At 36.9% G+C, this 19,334-nt stretch overlaps 1 non-coding gene across 1 annotated transcript; it reads left to right on the top strand.

Moving 5' to 3' along the window:
* Positions 1-7,213: 7,213 nt before the first annotated feature.
* On the top strand, positions 7,214-7,320 carry LOC131250298 (small nucleolar RNA R71). The gene has a single exon (XR_009173223.1). It is a non-coding gene; the product is annotated as a small nucleolar RNA R71 (small nucleolar RNA).
* The last annotated feature ends 12,014 nt before the right edge of the window (positions 7,321-19,334 follow it).

Below are 19,334 nucleotides of genomic sequence, written 5' to 3'. Positions count from 1 at the left end.
AAGCATCCCGAGCTAGACTCTCTCTGAGTTATTCGTTTGCCATGCAATGTTCTAATTTTGATACTTTAATTATATTGGGCTTTTTCATAGCTAGAATTGTGTTTGTGCTATCTTAACCATGCTCAATTCGTATTTCGAGACGCCCGGGCTAACACTGAGAATTCAGAGTTTGCCATCCCATCTTCTATATATGATTTTGGAGGAAATAAAAGATTTAGAAAGTATCAAAATCAATTATTGCTTTCGCATTGGTACCCACTAGGAAGTATAAGAGACTAGCCAATGCCTCGACTATTGTGCGCATTATTTTTTAAAATTTTATAAATTTTTGCTTTTCAGAAAGGGTCCTCGCTTATAAAACATGGCTTCATGGGGTTTTTATTGCAAAGTATTTTTTAAGGATTTTTTAGTTAGTTTTATTTTAAAGGTATTTATTCGATTTTGCTGGTGTTCAACATCACACTTGTTTTTTAATTCCTCAGTTAGATCTTCATTATTTTCTAGTCTCCATTGTGATATCAACAGTCGGATTCGAGGCTTTATGGAAAATAGTGTTCAATCCATCATCTTATGATAAGAAAACCATGATCAATACTGGATTTGACTTAAAATATTTTTTAAAATTTTAAAATTAGATTCAATCGATCATTTTATGATTGGACGATCATAATTAATATTGGACTTATTAATGGTGTATTTTTGGATTGTTTAAAATAATATTTAATCCGTCATTTCATGATCGGATGGTTACAATGAAGATTGGACTTTTTAATTTTAATTTTAATTTTTTACTTTTTTTAATGAGATATAATTCGTTGTTTCATAATTGAAATATTATGATTAAGATTGCACTTATTGAATACAATTTTTTTTTAAAATGAGATCCAATCCATCATTTCGTGATTGGACGATCACAATCAATATTGAATTTATTTAAAATAAAAATTTAGTTTTTTAAAGACGACATAAGTGAAATTTTTTAATGGTGGGTGCAAATCAGACCTATATGTGAGCCATTGGTATGTGGTAATGCAGTGGACGTGAATTGACTTAGGGTCAATCGTACAACACATGTGGGCCCACTTATTATTGAACATGAAAGGACAGGCCCGTATGCTAATTGAGGGATCTATTATGGGGCCTAAGGCACTAAAAGGTGATTCAAAGGGCAGCTAACGTTGACTGACTGATGTGACTCATCACAAACAGATCGTCGGCTCGCCACGAGCCTATGATCGAACATTGAACGTTACTTCGGCTCGTCTTCCTCATAAGGGCTGGAGGCATCCCAACAACTATTACAACCATTCTTGCTTTGATTTTTGTTCACTCCCCAAGTATAGAGGTGTGATGTAGTAATAAACTCGGTGAGACCGAGGTCGAATCCCAAGGGACTGAAACCTGTACGTAATTTGAAGATTGAATAGAAGTAGAACTAGACTAAGATGAAATCTAAATCGATTGTAATTTGAGGAATAATGGTGAATTACTAATTTAAAACCTAAGGAATTTAGAGGAAGGAGACCAGGGATTCAGAGGATCCACTTGTAGAGATCAGGGAGATCTACGGTCGATTCATGAACTCAACTGGACTTCGAGTCCCATCTTCATCCAGTTGGAAGATATAACCTGCAAATCAAATCTGAACGTCTTTTGATCTAGTTTTAGAGAGATAAGATTGAAGTAAATTAGAATGGATTCCATCACAAAACCATGCCCATGAGACAAAGCAAACAATAGAATTAAACCAATCTACTTTAATCTGAGAGATGTATGAACGGTAGGAAGGGTGCCGTCATCTAACCATGCCCAGGAAACGATGGTAAACAATGGAGCTTCCTGACTTCATAATCACAAGAGGAAAAGGAAATACTCAAGCCATCGCAGATCATTGTAATTTCATTCACAACAAACCATTAACAACTAAAGGCATTCCTTAACAGTCAGAATCAAATCAGTTCATAACATGAATCAAACCAGTAGAATACTACCCATCACACCATAAGCTTCACTTCTTAGCCCTAGCTAAGAGGTTCAGCCCAACATGAATGGGCTGGATCCCTTAAACAAAACAAAATAAAATAAAAAGAAAAGGAAAAGAAAACAAACACTACTTTCTCTCTCTCTCCTGCATGTTTGAAGATTGAATCCCCTCTCTCTCTTCCGTCTCGTTCTCTTATAGCTGCTGGAGGTCGGCTGGAGGTGGAAGAACCGACCCTGTTTGCTGGATTGCGAAAGCAAAGGCGGTGAAGAAGGCTTGCGCAACACCCTCCTTTCGCAGCCAAATCGGATCCTCTAAACTCCCCTGTTCATGTGATTCTTTCCAAAATAATACTGTCCCTTGGGACGTTTTTGAGTGGCCTACACGATGGACGGTCTGGATTACCCATCCAATCATCACCACACTCATGCAATCGTCCGCAAAACTTGGACAGCTTCGAGGCGCGAACAGAGCATGCGTAATGGTTACGCTGTGACGGTAGTGGGGTCTATGTTCGGTGATGTCAAAGAAATCCACTCCGTCTATTTGTTGCAACTCGAAAAACCATGTGGGAATCACTGTTTTTGGATAAAATTCGGTGTGGTCCATGGATGTTTTCATTCAGCCGTTCGTCCTACGTTTGAGCGGTTAAAAATCAATATCTGTTGTACCTTGAAATTTCATCACCTAGGACTTGGTGAGCAGGCCTTTATGAATCTAATGAATGGTTTGGATTTTTCATATGGACAATGGGTGGGGCCCACAACATCAACTAACGATTACAGCGAAACTTCGTTGTAACGGCAGTTGCCATTTTTGTGTAAGAAGTTGATCAACACCGACTTTGACCGGGTTTCTCCATCCGGTGCACGTTGAGTGCACATACACTCTCTATACATGCGATGCTCATGGGCCATCATCATGATGGTCGTGAGAAATCCGTTCCGTTCATATCTTTTCTCATATCATCTAATGGATAAAGCCCGAGTTTGAAGCATATTTGAATATCAGGTGGGCCTCAAATCAGTAATTCATGGGCTGATCTGACCGTTAGACCACTCCTATGCGTATCTAACTACTGAAATTTTACGTGTACGGTTTATTTAGGGTCTTCAGGCCATATATGAAGTTTCGAGCTGAACAGATGGTGGGAACTCTGTGATCTTGCATTCTGTACCAATTTCAGGCCACTTGAGCTTCAGTTTCTCGATTTTCTCGGGTCTCAGGCATGTTATTTTGTCGATCTTGGTCCCCTGGGGTCCCTCCCTTGCCTTGGTGAATTCTGAGCGTTAATTTCATGCTCTTAGCACCCTGTTTCCGTCCGAGCTCCTAAACTCACCTTGCAGCATAAACACGATTAAAATAGTCCGTTAAACAATATCATGTCCGTAATTTTAGGTAATAACTGGGGTCTAATATGTAATATTTGACCCTCAACACAACCTCCAACTAGCATCTTGTTAGTCCCGAGCAAAGTATGCGAAAAATAAGTTAAGACTTACAGAAGAATTTCTTGAGTGATTTTTGAAAAACTATCCAGATCCCAGAATTCTAAAGTTCATGAATGTTGGGCATTACTTTCTCTGGGACTCAAGCACATGGTAAACTTGATAATTACATTCAATGTATTTACCCATCAATTAGAGAAAATTCTAAACATTGAGTTCCATGGGTGTATAGTGTAATCTCGGTTTACCATCATTAACATTCACTTCTCTATTTCAGGATATCATTGGTAACCAACAAGAGAATTCATGATAACCAAGACTTAAACCAAAACTTGCCTCACAGATCATCTTTTCATTCTTCCAACTTTTGATTTTTTCATTAAAAGTAACGCCAAGAAGGGGAATCAAATCTTCACCTATAGGGAGCAAACCTATGGTGAAAACTATATACACAACCCTTTTCACATATCATCCATGGGGAATTAAATCTACACATATAAGGAGCAAACCTATGGTGAAGATTATTCGCCCAACCCTTTCCAAGGGAATATCTGTTTTTTTTTTTTTATAGCTAGGTATGTTCTTTTTCTTCAATTGATCATGACGGCAAATTTTTCAGGCTAGTTCCTTATATGCTTAGTGATTACCAAGTTAACCCTTCAATATCAAATTAAAACCTTAATGTGAAAGCGAGATGTGGTATGTGAAATCATGACTCAATCAATGTTTAAAACTTCTAATCATGGATTAATAATTCAAACTTAACTGTGAAATCTAACAAATAACTAAATCCAATAGTCATAAATTACCAAAATCACATATCTTGAAATTCTAAGTGCCCAAGATGGCCGTCAAAATCACTTCGAATTTACAAGAAATTTCAGAAAAATTTAAAAAATTTCACAATTTTTACGTAGGACCAAGAAAACACTGATTAGGTAACCTAATCTCCCACCCCCAACCTAAAATTTACATTGTCCTCAATGTAAAAGATATAAGCATGCAGTGCACATGGGACATCAAAAGTAAATGAGAAGTGATGGTAAGATAATACCTGGATAACGAATCGGGAGAGACTTTCTAAGAGATTGCAGCATGAAAGCCGATCAGCATGAGAGTGAAGACACGAAAACAGACTATCCTAAAACAATGAAAGAAGCAAACTAACCTAATGGCATAAAATTGTCTATCCGAGAATAGCATAAAGCAAACTACCCTAGTCCTATGAAAGTAGAGAAAACTACTCGATCATGTCGCAAGGTTCCTCTTCTGGCCAGTATCTTGATAAGTTTCTCAATAAGTTCCTCAACAGGATCATCCAAAAGCCATTTTTGCAATAGGTTTGGATGCCCTGGATCATGAATTTCCAGAGAAGTTTATGGACCTCAGTATAAGGTTTCCTTTTAATTTCCTGATGTGTCCAAAGTATATATGATTCACCTGTAACAGAGAAAGTTTCAGAGTTAGTACCCCATGATGAATCAAAGACTACAAGTAGATGAAATTCAGAAAAATTTGTAGTAGGTGTAGTCTCAACACACGCCAAAGTTTTACTCTTTAGTTCAATTTTCAGCTCCTCCTCCTTTAATGGTAAACATTCAGGATCTGGGGGAGGAGGTATTTCAAAATAAGGGTTCTCTTAGTCCGTGACAACTACCGAGGTATTGTCTTGCAAGGCATCCACTATTTCGTGTATCATGGGATCGTTTGAATCTGCAAAGTGTGTCAAACAATCATCCAAAGAGTCGAAACATTCAGTTAATTCATTCATCCTATCGAGATCTATGATGATATGTCTAATAACTCCTTTATCTTCTTCAAGAGTAGAAATGAGCATACTCTCTTATTTGTTCTCAAGGTGAGATGAAATCACCACTGAGTATGTCTCTTCTTAACCTAAATGGGCATATTCTGAATTAGAGGGTAAAGGTTTTAGGTCAAGCTTTGGTGGCTTGAGGTTAGACGATAGAGGCACGACATCAGTTTGGTGTAATTCATCAAATTGTGGCCTCCACTGGTTAACTTCAAGTACCGGTGCAGTATTAAGCAAGGCACACATCTCCCTAATTATGTCATCATCCAAGTCATAGGAGTATGCTGGGCACGTCTCTAGAGGGTTAGAGGATAAGGTCAGAGGCATTCTATCTTCCACGAAAGAATTAAGCATGTTAATGTCGTGGAAATTGTCATCATCCTCTGAGTTTCTGCTGTTATTGAAACAGATGTTTGATTCCAATGTCATATTCCCGAAGGACATAGTCATGACACTATTCCTGCAATTGATAATTGCGTTTGAAGTGGCAAGGAATGGGCGACCAAGAACGATGAGAATCTGAGTGCTCATGTTATTGATAGGTTCGGTGTCTAAGATGATAAAATCTACAGGGTAGTAAAATCTATCGACCTAAACCAACACATCCTCAATTATCCCTCTTGGTACACGAACAGAGCGATCAGCAAGTTGTAGTGTAGTTATGGTGGGTTTTAATTCAGTCAAACCTAATTGTTTGTACATCGAGTAGGGAATCAGATTGACGCTCGCTCCCAAGTCAAGAAGTGCGTGATCAATTCGATAGTCCCCGATTACATATGATATGGTTGGGTTGACGGGATCTTTAAATTTTTGTGGCACGTCTTGCTTTAGGATGGCACTCACTTTCTCAGTCAAGAAGATCTTCTTTTGAATACTCTACCGTCGTTTGGCCGTGCATAGGTCTTTCAGGAATTTGGCATATAAAGGTATTTGTTTTATGGCATCAAGTAGAGGAATGTTGACTTTCACTTGTTTCAACACCTCTGGAATATCCTGAGAGTTAGAGAGAGGTTTTGGTGTAACCAACCGTTGAGAAAATGGAGTAACGACTTCTCTAGAAGTTCCGGTTCTAATTTTTATGGGGTATCACTAGATCCATCATTGTTGTCCTCTTCTGATTCTTGAGGCTCTTCGGGCCTAACCGGAAGGGTTTTATCAATAACCTTCCCATTCCTAAGAGTGGTGATGGATTTATCATGCTCTGTCTGATTTGAAGAGCTTGGGTTGCCAACTTCATGTTGCAACTTTGGATTGGGAAGAGGTTGAGCTAGGAGGCTCCCCTTATTCCCAATCGTATTTTCAGCCTTAAGTCCTTGTAATGTTTTGTTAAAGTCTTGCAAGGTTTGTAGCATACCCTGATTGAAAAGATCTTGCTTTTCAAAATGTTTTAGAATCGGATCCTCTTTAGGTTTCTCTTGTTGTTGTTGTTGTGAAGTTTGATTAAAGAAACCTTGAGGGGTAGCAGTTTATCCATTCCTCCAACTAAAATTTGGATGATTTTTCCAACCAGGATTGTACGTATTAGAGGTAGGTTTATTGAAAGGTCTTTGATAGATATTTACGGCATTGGCTTGTTCATTCAACACTTCTCGAAAGGCAGGTATTGTAGGACAATTTTCAGTTGTCTGAATGTTGCTATCATAGATGCCGCAAATAATTTCATTAACCTTATCCTTCTTTCTTTCCATGGCCTCGAATTTTCTTATGAGATTAGTCACCTTATAATTGAGATCATCCTTTTCTTTCAAGAGATACAATCCACCTTTCTCCTTAGATTGAGTCGGCCTAGACGTGGTGTTCGAATTTGGGTAATGGTCCCATGATTGTGTTTTTTTAGCAAGGCTATCGAGGTAACCTCATACCTCATCGACATCTTTATTCATGAATTCTCCATTACACATTGTCTCGACCAATTGGCACATAGAAGATGTCAGTCTCTCATAGAAAAAGTTTATAATGCGCCATGTTTCAAAGCCGTGTTGTGGGCATGAACTGACAAGATCCTTGAACCTTTCCCAACATTGGAAGAATGTTTCATCCTTCTCTTGGGCAAAGTTCATGATTGCTTTTCTAAGGGTAGTCGTTTTATTATGTGGAAAAAATTTCTTTATGAATTCTCTCTGCATATCAGTTCATGTGCCAATGGATCTAGGACGCAATGAGTATAACCATGTCTTAGCCTTCTCCTTCAAGGAAAGGAGAAAGAGTTTCAGCCTCACTGTATCCTCAAATACATTAGGAAAGTATAAGGTGGCTATGATCTCATCGAACTCTTTCAAATGTAAGTATGGACTTTCTGATTCAAGCCCATGAAATTTAGAAAGGAGTTGGATAACCCCTGGCTTGATGTTCATATGTCCTGTATTTTCAGGAAAAATCATGCATGAGGGCGTACTTACCCCCGCCGGTTGTAAATAATCTCGTAAAGTACGAGATGGGGGTGCTTGATGCACCTCATTCTCATCCTGAATGTCATCCATCTTAGGTGGAGGGAGTTGATTTGCGGCCATTACTTCAACTAACTTTAGGGATCTCGAACGGTGTCTAATCTTACGATGGACAGTCAGCCCCTCAACTAATCCTCCTTCGGTCAAGAGACGTTGAGTATTATCACGAACCTACTTGGGCATAAAATGCTCGCAGCCCCCAATTTAGATCTTAAACCTAGACCTAAAAAGAAGAATAGAAAGGAATTCTAGAAATAAAGAGGAAAGACGGAAAGAAGTTACTGAATTCGAAGTCCTAAGTGAAGATCCTGCAAAACCAAAACAAACCAAGTTAGTTCATAGAAGATAAAACTGAATTAAAAGACTAGAGAAAGTAAGGAAATAAGTACAAAATTACCATATTAGAAGATCTATCAAAAATCCTACGAGGTAGGAAAACAAGTTAGTTCTAAAAATCAATAAGAAAGAAAAATCTAAAACTAAAGTTAGTAAAATCCTAATCTTAAACTAATTCTAAAACCAATTAATTTCAGAGAATCGTAGTCGTCAGTCCCCGGCAACAACGCCAAAAACTTGTTCACTTCCCAAGTATAGGGTTGTGATGTAGTAATAAACTCGGTGAGACCGAGGTCGAATCCCAAGGGACTGAAACCTGTACGTAATCTGAAGATTGAATAGAAGTAGAACTAGACTAAGATGAAATCTAAATTGATTGTAATTTAAGGAATAATGGTGAATTACTAATTTAAAACCTAAGGAATTTAGAGGAAGGAAACCAGGGATTCAGATGATCCACTTGTAGAGATCAGGGAGATCTACGGTCGATTCATAAACTCAACTGGACTTCGAGTCCCATCTTCATCCAGTTGGAAGATATAACCTGCAAATCAAATCTAAACGTCTTTTGATCTAGTTTTAGAGAGATAAGATTGAAGTAAATTAGAATGAATTCCATCACAAAATCATGCCCATGAGACAAAGCAAACAACAGAATTAAACCAATCTACTTTAATCTGAGAGATGTATGAACGGTAGAAAAGGTGCCGTCATCTAACCATGCCCAGGAGACGATGGTAAACAACAGAGCTTCCTAACTTCATAATCACAAGAGGAAAAGGAAATACTCAAGCCATCGCAGATCATTGTAATTTCAGTCACAACAAACCATTAACAACTAAAGGCATTCCTTAATAATCAAACTAAAATCAAATCAGTTCATAACATGAATCAAACTAGTAGAATACTACCCATCACACCACAAGCTTCGCCTCTAGCCCTAGCTAAGAGGTTCAGCCCAACATGAATGGGCTGGATCCCTTAAACAAAATAAAATAAAATAAAATAAAATAAAAAGAAAAAGAAAACAAACACTACTTTCTCTCTCTCTCTCCTGCACGTTTGAAGGTTGAATCCCCTCTCTCTTCCGTCTCGTTCTCTTATAGCTGCTGGAGGTCGGCTGGAGGTGGAAGAACCGACCCTGTTTGCTGGATTGCGAAAGCAAAGGCTGTGGAGAAGGCTTGCGCAACACCCTCCTTTCGCAGCCAAATTGGATCCTCTAAACTCCCATGTTCCTGCATGTGATTCTTTCCAAAAGAATACTGTCCCTTGGGACGTTTTTGAGTGGCCTACACGATGGACGGTCTGGATTACCCATCCGATCATCACCACACTCATGCAATCGTCCGCAAAACTCGGATAGCGTCCGGACGGTCTGGATGGTTACGCTGTGATGGTGGCGGGGTTTATGTTCGGTGATGTCAAAGAAATCCACTCCGTCTATTCGTTGCAGCTCGAAAAACCAAATGGGAATCACTGTTTTTTTATCAAATTCGGTGTGGTCCATGGATGTTTTCATTCAGTCGTCCGTCCTACGTTTGGGCGGTTAAAAATCAATATCCGTTGTACCTTGAAATTTCGTCACCTAGGACTTGGTGAGCGGGCCTTTATGAATCTGATGAATGGTTTGGATTTTTCATAATGACAATGGGTGGGACCCACAACATCAACCGACGATTACAGCGAAACTTCGCTGTAACGGCAGTTGCCATTTTTGTGTAAGAAGTCGGTCAACACCAACTTTGACCGGATTTCTCCATCCGATGCACGTTAAGTGCACATACACTCTCTATACATGCGATGCTCATGGACCATCATCATGATGGTCGTGAGAAATCCGTTCCGTTCATATCTTTTCTCATATCATCTAATGGATAAAGCTTGAGTTTGAAGCATATTTGAATATCAGGTGGGCCTCAGATCAGTAATTCATGGGCTGATCTCACCGTTGGACCACTCCTACAGGTATCCAACTATTGAAATTTTATGTATACAGTTTATTTAGGGTCTTCAAGCCATATATGAAGTTTTGAACTGAACAGATGGTGGGAACCCTGTGATTTTGCATTCTATACCAATTTCAGGCCACTTGAGCTTCAGTTTCTCGATTTTCTCGGGTCTCAGGCGTGTTATTTTGTCGATCTTGGTCCCCTGGGGTCCTTCTCTTGCCTTGGTGAATTCTGAGCGTTAATTCCATGCTCTAAGCACCCTGTTTCCGTCCGAGCTCCTAAACTCACCTTGCAGCATAAACACGATTAAAATAGTCCGTTAAACAATATCATGTCCATAAATTTAGGTAATTACTAGGGTCTAATATGTAATATTTGACCCTCAACAATTTTTACCCCTCAAAGCTATACATCATCCTTTCTTTACCTTCCTTCGCTTTCATTTTTATCTTTCTACTTCTCTCTTCTTTCCTCTATTTTTTGGTGTTTTCATTTCGATTAAGTTTTTTTTAATGAAATATAGTATTGTGATTGTTTCTGTTGTAAGTAACACGATCACCTTTACTTTCTTATTTTTAAATATGCAATTGGCGAATGGTATTGACTTATATGTGATATGTTTGAGCAGAGACACCACTAACCTAATGAAGCTCAAAATCTATGGTCGGTTAAAAATCATAGAATCATTTTCAAGTTTGGAGAATCGCGAGATTCTCCAATTCGAGTGTCACTTGTGGTATAGTCTGCAATTGTGGATTCTAATTAAGGGCCTTGATGGTGGAAAAGGAATATATTAAACAACATTGTATGCCCATATGATGTGTAATCTATACTTTTTGGATTTTTTTAAGGATTCAACAAAATTTGGCATTACTATATTTGGTTGTGCTTCACATGACCCACAGGAGCTGCCGGCAGGTAAAAAGGAGAAAATGGAACTATCCAGCCTTATTTCGCAAAGCCTAGTGGCTCCGAGTAGACAAAATAAAAATAAAATGCTTGGTAAAGATGAATGCAATCTTGACATTATTATACATAGCCAAATACTCTGAGTGGGCAAAAATAAAATGAAAATGCAACACTAGCCTTAGTTCATGGAACTAAAAGGCTCCAAGTAGACAAACACCATTAAAAAAAGTGAGAAATACTACTGAGAAAATAAAGATGACTATTGTTGAAGCATATGGGATGTGTGGAGTGGAAAACAATCTAAATCATAACGTGGGAGGAAAGGGAGAGTCAAACACCTTTTTTTGTAAAAGAATCGTTAGATATTTAGGATTTAAACCATGCTCTAGACTTTTGTGGCTTCTTTAATAAGTTGTTTTGTTTTATAGGGTGGGCAGTACCTCGACGTGGTCTGAAATTTTTAAACATTCTAGAACCTCGGGTAAAACTCTTACACTTATTCTATGACCTTACTTCTCTCTAAACTCTTATAACCTCTCTACTCTCTCTCTTTATAACTTGTTTAAATAGTTTGGAATAACCTCAAGAAGCTATATGCATAGCCCTTTATATCGACCACAAGGCTTCCGTGCAAAGGCCCATGGTATATTTTTTATAACTATCTTCAAAATTGTTGTTGGTATTAGGTTTCAGGTGATTTCGACAAGTGAAAATTGATTTTGCTAATACCAGCCATTGCATTGGAGTTGTTTCATTTTTATATTATTATAATATAATCCTATATATTAAAATAATATATAAGTTACTATTATGTATTAAAATAACGTAAAAGTAAATTTTTATATGTTAGAATAATTTTAAAAAAATAATAGCTGAGTTGTTTTGTTAACATTATAATAATATTAAAATATTATATTTTTATGCGATCATACAAATGCATGTATCTTCCTCCTTGCTTGTTCCTCCTTGCCAATCTATTTTTAGTGATCTCAGACCACTTGGAAATTAATTAGATAAGTTCATAACAAGTTTAGAATCGCTTCAATTAATTTTAAAGAAGTGTGACAGCTCGGTATGCGAAATCGCAATGCGCAAAGTTGACCGAATGTCATATCTTTGGTGTTACATATCCATTTTCAATGATTTTTTACTTGTTGAAAAGATTATTTTGTGAACTTTTCATTGGGACTAAAATCACTTTATCAGATATCATATAATCTATTAAAAGTGTGGCTGCTTAATGTACAAAATATGCAACATGCAAAGTTGACTGAATACCCATGTCTTCATCGTTACATACATGCCCATTTTTTGTGATTTTTAGGCTTGTCGGAAATATTATTTAGTAAGATTTTAATTAGAACTGGAGTCATTTCAATCAAATATCATGTGATTTTATCAAAAGTGTGATAAATGTTATTACAATTTTGGCCATTTAATGTGTAAAATTAGCAATATTTAGTTTTATTAAACGAGTCGGATCTTACGATCATAACTCGGATTGGAACAAACTTAGGCTTGTTGGGAAGATCATGTGACCACATTTTCAATAAATCATAAATTACTTCGATTGGAGACCATTTTACCTTAAAGGTTGCTTTTTGTAGTATCACGACCAGTTTATGTATAACAAGAAGTTGCACTAATCTCAATATTGACATAACTTGAAAATGAGATATTTCATACCTTAACACTGTCTTATTTGGGATAGATTGTGTAGTAAGGAGAGTGGCCCTCAAGTGGAGTGAGTTTATTTTATCATTTTTGTATATTAGCTGTTTGTATAGAGAGTTTTTTAGGTTATGGGAAGTTTAGTTGATTTGGTCATAATTAGATTGGTCGAGTTTCTGATATGCCAATCTGCATGTCAGTTGTTCTCGAATATGCCGAGGATGCTCACTATTTGACCCATTTGGGCTTTTTATAATTTCTCAATCAACAAAAGACTTTTTTTTATTATTATTAAAGGTAGGTTGAAGCTCAAAGAGCAATTTATTCTCATTTTGGGTAAGGTGTCTATAACTATGATTTACAGTAGTGATCCATGAGATTTAATTAAATATTCTTTTAAACTTTAAATTACATTTCATTTTACATAAAAATTTAACATGCACTAATCATGCAAAAGGTCAGATGCTTAATATAATGAAAAAAATGACACTGTAGTTCTTTAAATGTCTTTAGTCATGTACTTGACTATGATTTAATGTTCTAAATATGACTTTATACATGATATGAGGTGGAAGATTGTGATTGAAATAAGTCACGTATAGACGTTGACAATACAATTTGATCCTCTCGCATGATTTAATATGGTCACTCTCAACTGCATCCTTAGTTGGAGTAGTTGAGTTGTGTGGGGAAACAGCTTGACAAGTTGAATGTTTGTGTGCCGAGTATATATGCCTTGGTATAAGACACAAGATGCACTCATATACTCTATCCTATGGTGATGATTTAATTAAGAAGTGATTTAATATGTGAGAACTAGTTGCAATATAAGAGATTATATCCTTTGAGAAACTTGTGAGGAGGAACTTTATTTATTTGATTTTAAAAGCTTAAACTTATATTCAACTTATAGTTAATATTATGTCATTCATGAGTTATCCCCTACTACCCTTCATAAAAATAAAGATAATAAACCCCTAGCATTCTTTATCTATCACTTTAATTGGGAGGGACAATAAAGTGTCAAATTGTACATCCCAACCTCCATCTCTAACATGCTCCGCTATCAATTACAGAATCTGATATATACAATAGATATTTATATTCACTTGAATGGTATATTTGATTTATAAATTGTCACTTCGATTCAAATAATAGAAATTAAGTTACCTAATATGAAACTAAAAGAGAGAACTCTTGTAAGCAACCATGTCCTCGAAATGTATGAGATCGCCAATAAACTAGTGATATGAAAGTCGTTAAACATGAGTTCACTAGTGAACATGATTCTCATATCACTAACTTCGTTGTACAAAATATCGGTAGATAACTACGATATTAATATACTTAGTTACTCAAAGATAGAGGTGCATAGTCAATTGGTCACTTTGATACCAATAACAAAGTTAATAAATTGCATGTTACTCACCTAGCTGGCATGGTTCTTTGTTCATAGGATTAATTCTTTTTTTTTTTTAAGGAGTGGGAAAATGGAATCAAACATAGAATATAAACCTTAGAGTTTGAGTCTTAGTGCTTAGAAGCCTAAAAAAGGACAGTCTATGGGGAAAAGATAAATAAAATAATATAATTTTAGTTCTTAAACTTATATTATTCTTATATATACATATATATATATATATGATAATATTACAATAGAGATTTTTAGGGTTAAAACACATGAATTCAAAATTTTATAAGCTTTTTTTTTTCCATACACTTCGAGAATCCCAAAAGGAGCATTGTAACTTATGGTGTTCGAAGCTCATTATAGCATTTTATTTGTCTGCACATAGTAAGATATATTACATGTGAATCCTGCAAGACTATATACCATCCCAATCGATAGTCAAGACTCAAAATCCTATCATACTCAACCAAAACATTAGGATTTGCGAGAAATGAAGGAAACGAAAGGGGGTTTCTAACCTTAATGGCTCCAAAAGTAAGAAATGAAAGAAAGAGACGGAAAGACAGTTAGGAAACCTCTTACCTAGCAATGGGTGAAGACTCTGTCCTAAGATCATCGTGATTTTTTGTCTTGATTATGTTAGGGTTATGAGTTTCGATTATCGATTGGGGCGGTCCATACTCATGAGCTCGGCTCCGTTAGGGTTTCGGTTATGCACCGATTTTAGGCCCTGATCCATCAAGTTAAGTTGAGGGATCATTCCAATCGAGTTAACTAAGCCATAATATGTTGTTTAACATTTAATTATGATTAAATTCACATCATTAATATGTTGACCCCAAATTTCTGACGTTGGGGCCGCATTTGAGTCAAGGATTTCAATTATGAGATGAAGATCTACCATCAAGCTTATACTGGCATTTTAGAATAACTAAATGTATTTGTTTGCTATTTGGTTGATAACATGTTATATGAAATGCTTAAATGACTTAAAACTCTTAATATTAAAATTCTTCAATGTAGAATGTTAAATAATGTTAATATGATTAAATTGTGTTGTTGTGGCGGGTCAAAATCCATAAATTATTTAAATATGCGGATAACCCACTTTAAGGAGGCTATCCTAAGCTTATACAACCAACCGAAGTTGAACATGGACGATCGACATTAGTTGGAGCTACACAGGATGCTTTATACCCAACGCCGATTTGCTCGGGGTCCTTCATAGTCAATTGTATTAGTCTAATGCAAGCTCTATCATTCTTTTGTGTGGTGATTGTATAACATTCAATAAAATCTGTGATACCACCATTACCATTGATTTGGTCCACTCATAACTATTAGTGCGTTATGATCGCACAAATACTCATGAGCCAAGCATGATAGTATGGGACACCGTGTTCAAACTATCCGCCTACGATGAGGTGAACATTGGTAGAAGTGATAGAATGTTATTTGAATAACCCCCATCAAATTACCCGGCTAATAGTTGAACACAGACGATCGACATTAGTTGGAGCTACACAGGATGCTTTATACCCAACGCCGATTTGCTCGGGGTCCTTCATGGTCAATTGTATTAGTCTAATGCAAGCTCTATCATTCTTTTGTGTGGTGATTGTATAACATTCAATAAAATCTGTGATACCACCATTACCATTGATTTGGTCCACTCATAACTATTAGTGCGTTATGATCGCACAAATACTCATGAGCCAAGCATGATAGTATGGGACACCGTGTTCAAACTATCCGCCTACGATGAGGTGAACATTGGTAGAAGTGATAGAATGTTATTTGAATGACCCCCATCAAATTACCCGGCTAATAGTTCCATGTCAAAGTACCGTTCGAACGATCGGGCGTGGATGGAATTGGGTGATGAGTTATTTTCATTGTATTTATTTAGTTTTGAGTGATAATTCCACACCTCTAGATTGATTATTCACACTCAATATTGGATGACGACTCGTACTGTGTTGATGCCTTAATTTATATCAAATGACACTGGAGAGGAGTTGTCATGTGCCACAACAAGCCACGTGATCCAGATAATGACTCGAGATATAACGGCGGTATCCTAACTTCGCCAACCTACTGTATGAACTGGGACTAATGATCACTTAGCTAATCATGTATACCTTAGAATAGATTGCGATCTGGCATTTAAGTATCTCATGAAGGAGTATTAACACTTGCGAAATAGGTATTGAAATCACTTGTGAGGGAACGTTAGATTATAAGAAGTATGCATCATTTCATCATAGTATTAAATATTTACAAACTATATTAGGAAACCGTTTATTTGTTATGTCATCATTACTCGCGCTTGGTTGTATTAATAACATGTGTAGCTTGCTTAATATTCATATGTTAAAGGTAACATGCTTAAGTATATTACATGTATGAATACATATTTGTTGTGAATCTACTAATCACTAAAATGTCAATAATCTTTGAGATATTTCTTCGCTATGTTGACATTTGATACCTCCTATTTGACATATGCATATAACTCTGGAATAGGAACAGTCGGTGGTGCTCTTGGGGTGTCTAGTAGATTTCTAGCTTATTCCTGCTTGGTAGTTGTTCTTCAATTCCTATTGTAATTATTATGGTTTGTATAATTCCCACATGGATGGTCACCACTTTTAAAACTATAGCTTCTAGGTGTTAACCTTATATTTTTGAATTTTTGTAATCTCTACATTGCTTTGGTTCTGCTAAGTTAAAATATGTTACTTTGATTAATTGTGTGTGAAATGAATTATCTGAATGAAGACACATGCATTTTATTAAGTTAACACCCGGAAACTCAAGATCAGATTCTATGTACCCAGGTGCCGATTTTCGAAGAGTTACAAGTGCACATATATAAAGTAATAGTCTCTTACGTACTGCACTACAAGAGACTTGCGTGCGTATAAGGCTAACAAACTTGGACAGGTGGGTTGGGGTGGGGTCGTACAATGATGTGTTCTTGAAATTTACTTTAAACATTAGGTCAATGATAAAAATTGAGCTACATAGCTAAAAGATCGAGAGGATTCGTGATTCAGGAGGGCCACACGAGGAGAAACAATGGGAGAACGGGACACTTACCATTGAATTTCATGTGAAATCCACTCCAACCATTAACTACCTCGTAATAATACATGCATGGTGACCAAACTTTAGACACATACGTGATTTATATGGGCTATACCAAGTGAAAACGTTTGGATAACGTGCATCCCTTGCACTATTTTCACTCATACGACCCATCTAAATTATGGATGTGGCTAATTTTTCAGCCATGTAAATAAATTATTGTCATGCACCTTATGATCAGTGTGGGTTTCACATCCACAACAAGGTGGGCCCTCCCCAATTAGCATACTAGAGCAAGATTGTTAGACATGTATTGTATGTTGATTGGGGGTATCAACGAGATGGGTTAAGTCAATGCCAAGTTATTTCCAAGCCCAACCCGCACTATGAATGAACACCCAAACCCAGGCCAAGATAAATCAGTCTGAGTTTGGCCCATAATATTTGCACATGGCCCAACCCGAGCTATATCCCTTAAAATAGGGGAAAAGAGAAACTCACTGTGCTACACCTTCCTCGCCTTCAGATCTGAGATTTTTCATGGCCATTACATTAAAAAAAAATGATCTTACACCACTCACTTTGATGAAAATCCACCGTCTATTTTTTCAATCGAAGCCTTAGCTTTGGGATTTATGTACATTTGGTAATGAGTTTCATACATGGGAGAGACCTTTGGGTAGGTTCTAGGGAAATCTAGTAATGGAAATAAGGAGGGAGGTTGGAAGAAAAAAAAATGCGAGAATGATTTATTTTATAAGAAGAATTCCAACAACAAATCAAAGGTTGCTTACTTTGACATTTTTTTCAACCTTACACTACCCATCCTTTCCATAATGATGGTCGTCCTTGTTCATAGTGGTGTCAATGGATCAATCTCACTGAGCCTACTTTCTTATGAATTTTTTTTTTCGGATGGAAGAATAATAAGAGAATATTTATGAGGTGGAGATAAGAGAAAGATAGATGAAGAGATAGGGTGAGAGAGACATATAACTATATATTAAAAAAATCCTAACAGGCCGAGTTGGGCCAAGTTTACAAGCTTTTAGCCATATATGTCCAAGTATGGCCCGATTTTGATTCGGCTAGATTTTTAAGCTCGAGCCTAGCCCTTGACCTAGGATTCCATCCCAAGCCTGGCTCGAGGCAAGCTAGACCTATAAGCTCAACATCCCAACTAGGCCCCATTGTCACCCCTAATGTTGATGCTATCAATTGTGAATTTGCTACTGGTCAATGCTCACGGGTCCCGCAATGATGTATATTGTTTATCCAAGCTATCCTTCAAATTTTCAACTCATTTTAAGGCATGATTTACAAAATGAGGCATATATAAATCTCGAGTGGACCACACCACGAAAAATTGTGGTGATTGAACATCGACCATTGAAAACTTCCTAAGGTCCACTATAATATGCATTTGGCATCCAACCTATCGATTAGGTCATGTAAACTCATATGAAGGGAAAACACAAATATCAACTTGATCTAAAAATTTTGTGGGCCTGATGATATTTTTAATGGTGGGCGTTTGTAGACACCTCACCCTAAACGAGACTAAACTACTCTTCTGACTTCAACTGAGTTTCAATAAAATTATCCCTAGGGAATTCGTATACCATTGAAAATACATTGATCGAATGGACAAGACTCTCGACATATTACGGAATAATTGACAAACCTGATCAACAAATATAAAACCTGACAAATCAAATCCTATCTGATCATCCAAACACTTTGGAAACTTCGATTAACACCTTAAAATTATCTCTATATAACCTATAAAATATTGCAAATCCAAATGAAGCGCACATTGGGAGTTCCCAACATCTCTTATATGCAACTAAAGGACCAGATTGACAAAATAAAACCAAAAGTTAATGGTTGGCCAATGGTGACATCCTCATCCCTACTCCCGTTTTCGCTCCCCTAGGTGTCAAGGAACCTATTTTGTCAAATAAAATAATGCCACGTGGATTGTTAGCCGACCATTGGCCAACAAACACTTGACATCCATTTACACCCGCTAAAGATTTAGATTTCTTCCAATAAATCTTGCATGACACATTTTTGCCAAGTGTCCATTGTCGGCCAACCATTAGTTGACGGTTTCCGTCTATAAGTTTAACTCAGTCGCTGCCATTCCGGGGGACCAGGAAATAGAAAGAGACAATGAGAAACAACAAAGCGAGAGATTAGGGTGGGTCCTATTCTTTAAATATCTTAGAGATCTCTGATGGCACCAAGGTCTTGCCCAACTCGAGAGTTCAGCCTTC

This window comes from Magnolia sinica, chromosome 6 (assembly GCF_029962835.1).
Source record: "Magnolia sinica isolate HGM2019 chromosome 6, MsV1, whole genome shotgun sequence".
NCBI lineage: Eukaryota > Viridiplantae > Streptophyta > Magnoliopsida > Magnoliales > Magnoliaceae > Magnolia > Magnolia sinica.
Note: the sequence above shows the minus strand (reverse complement) of the source record. Positions and strands in the feature narration are given on the sequence as shown.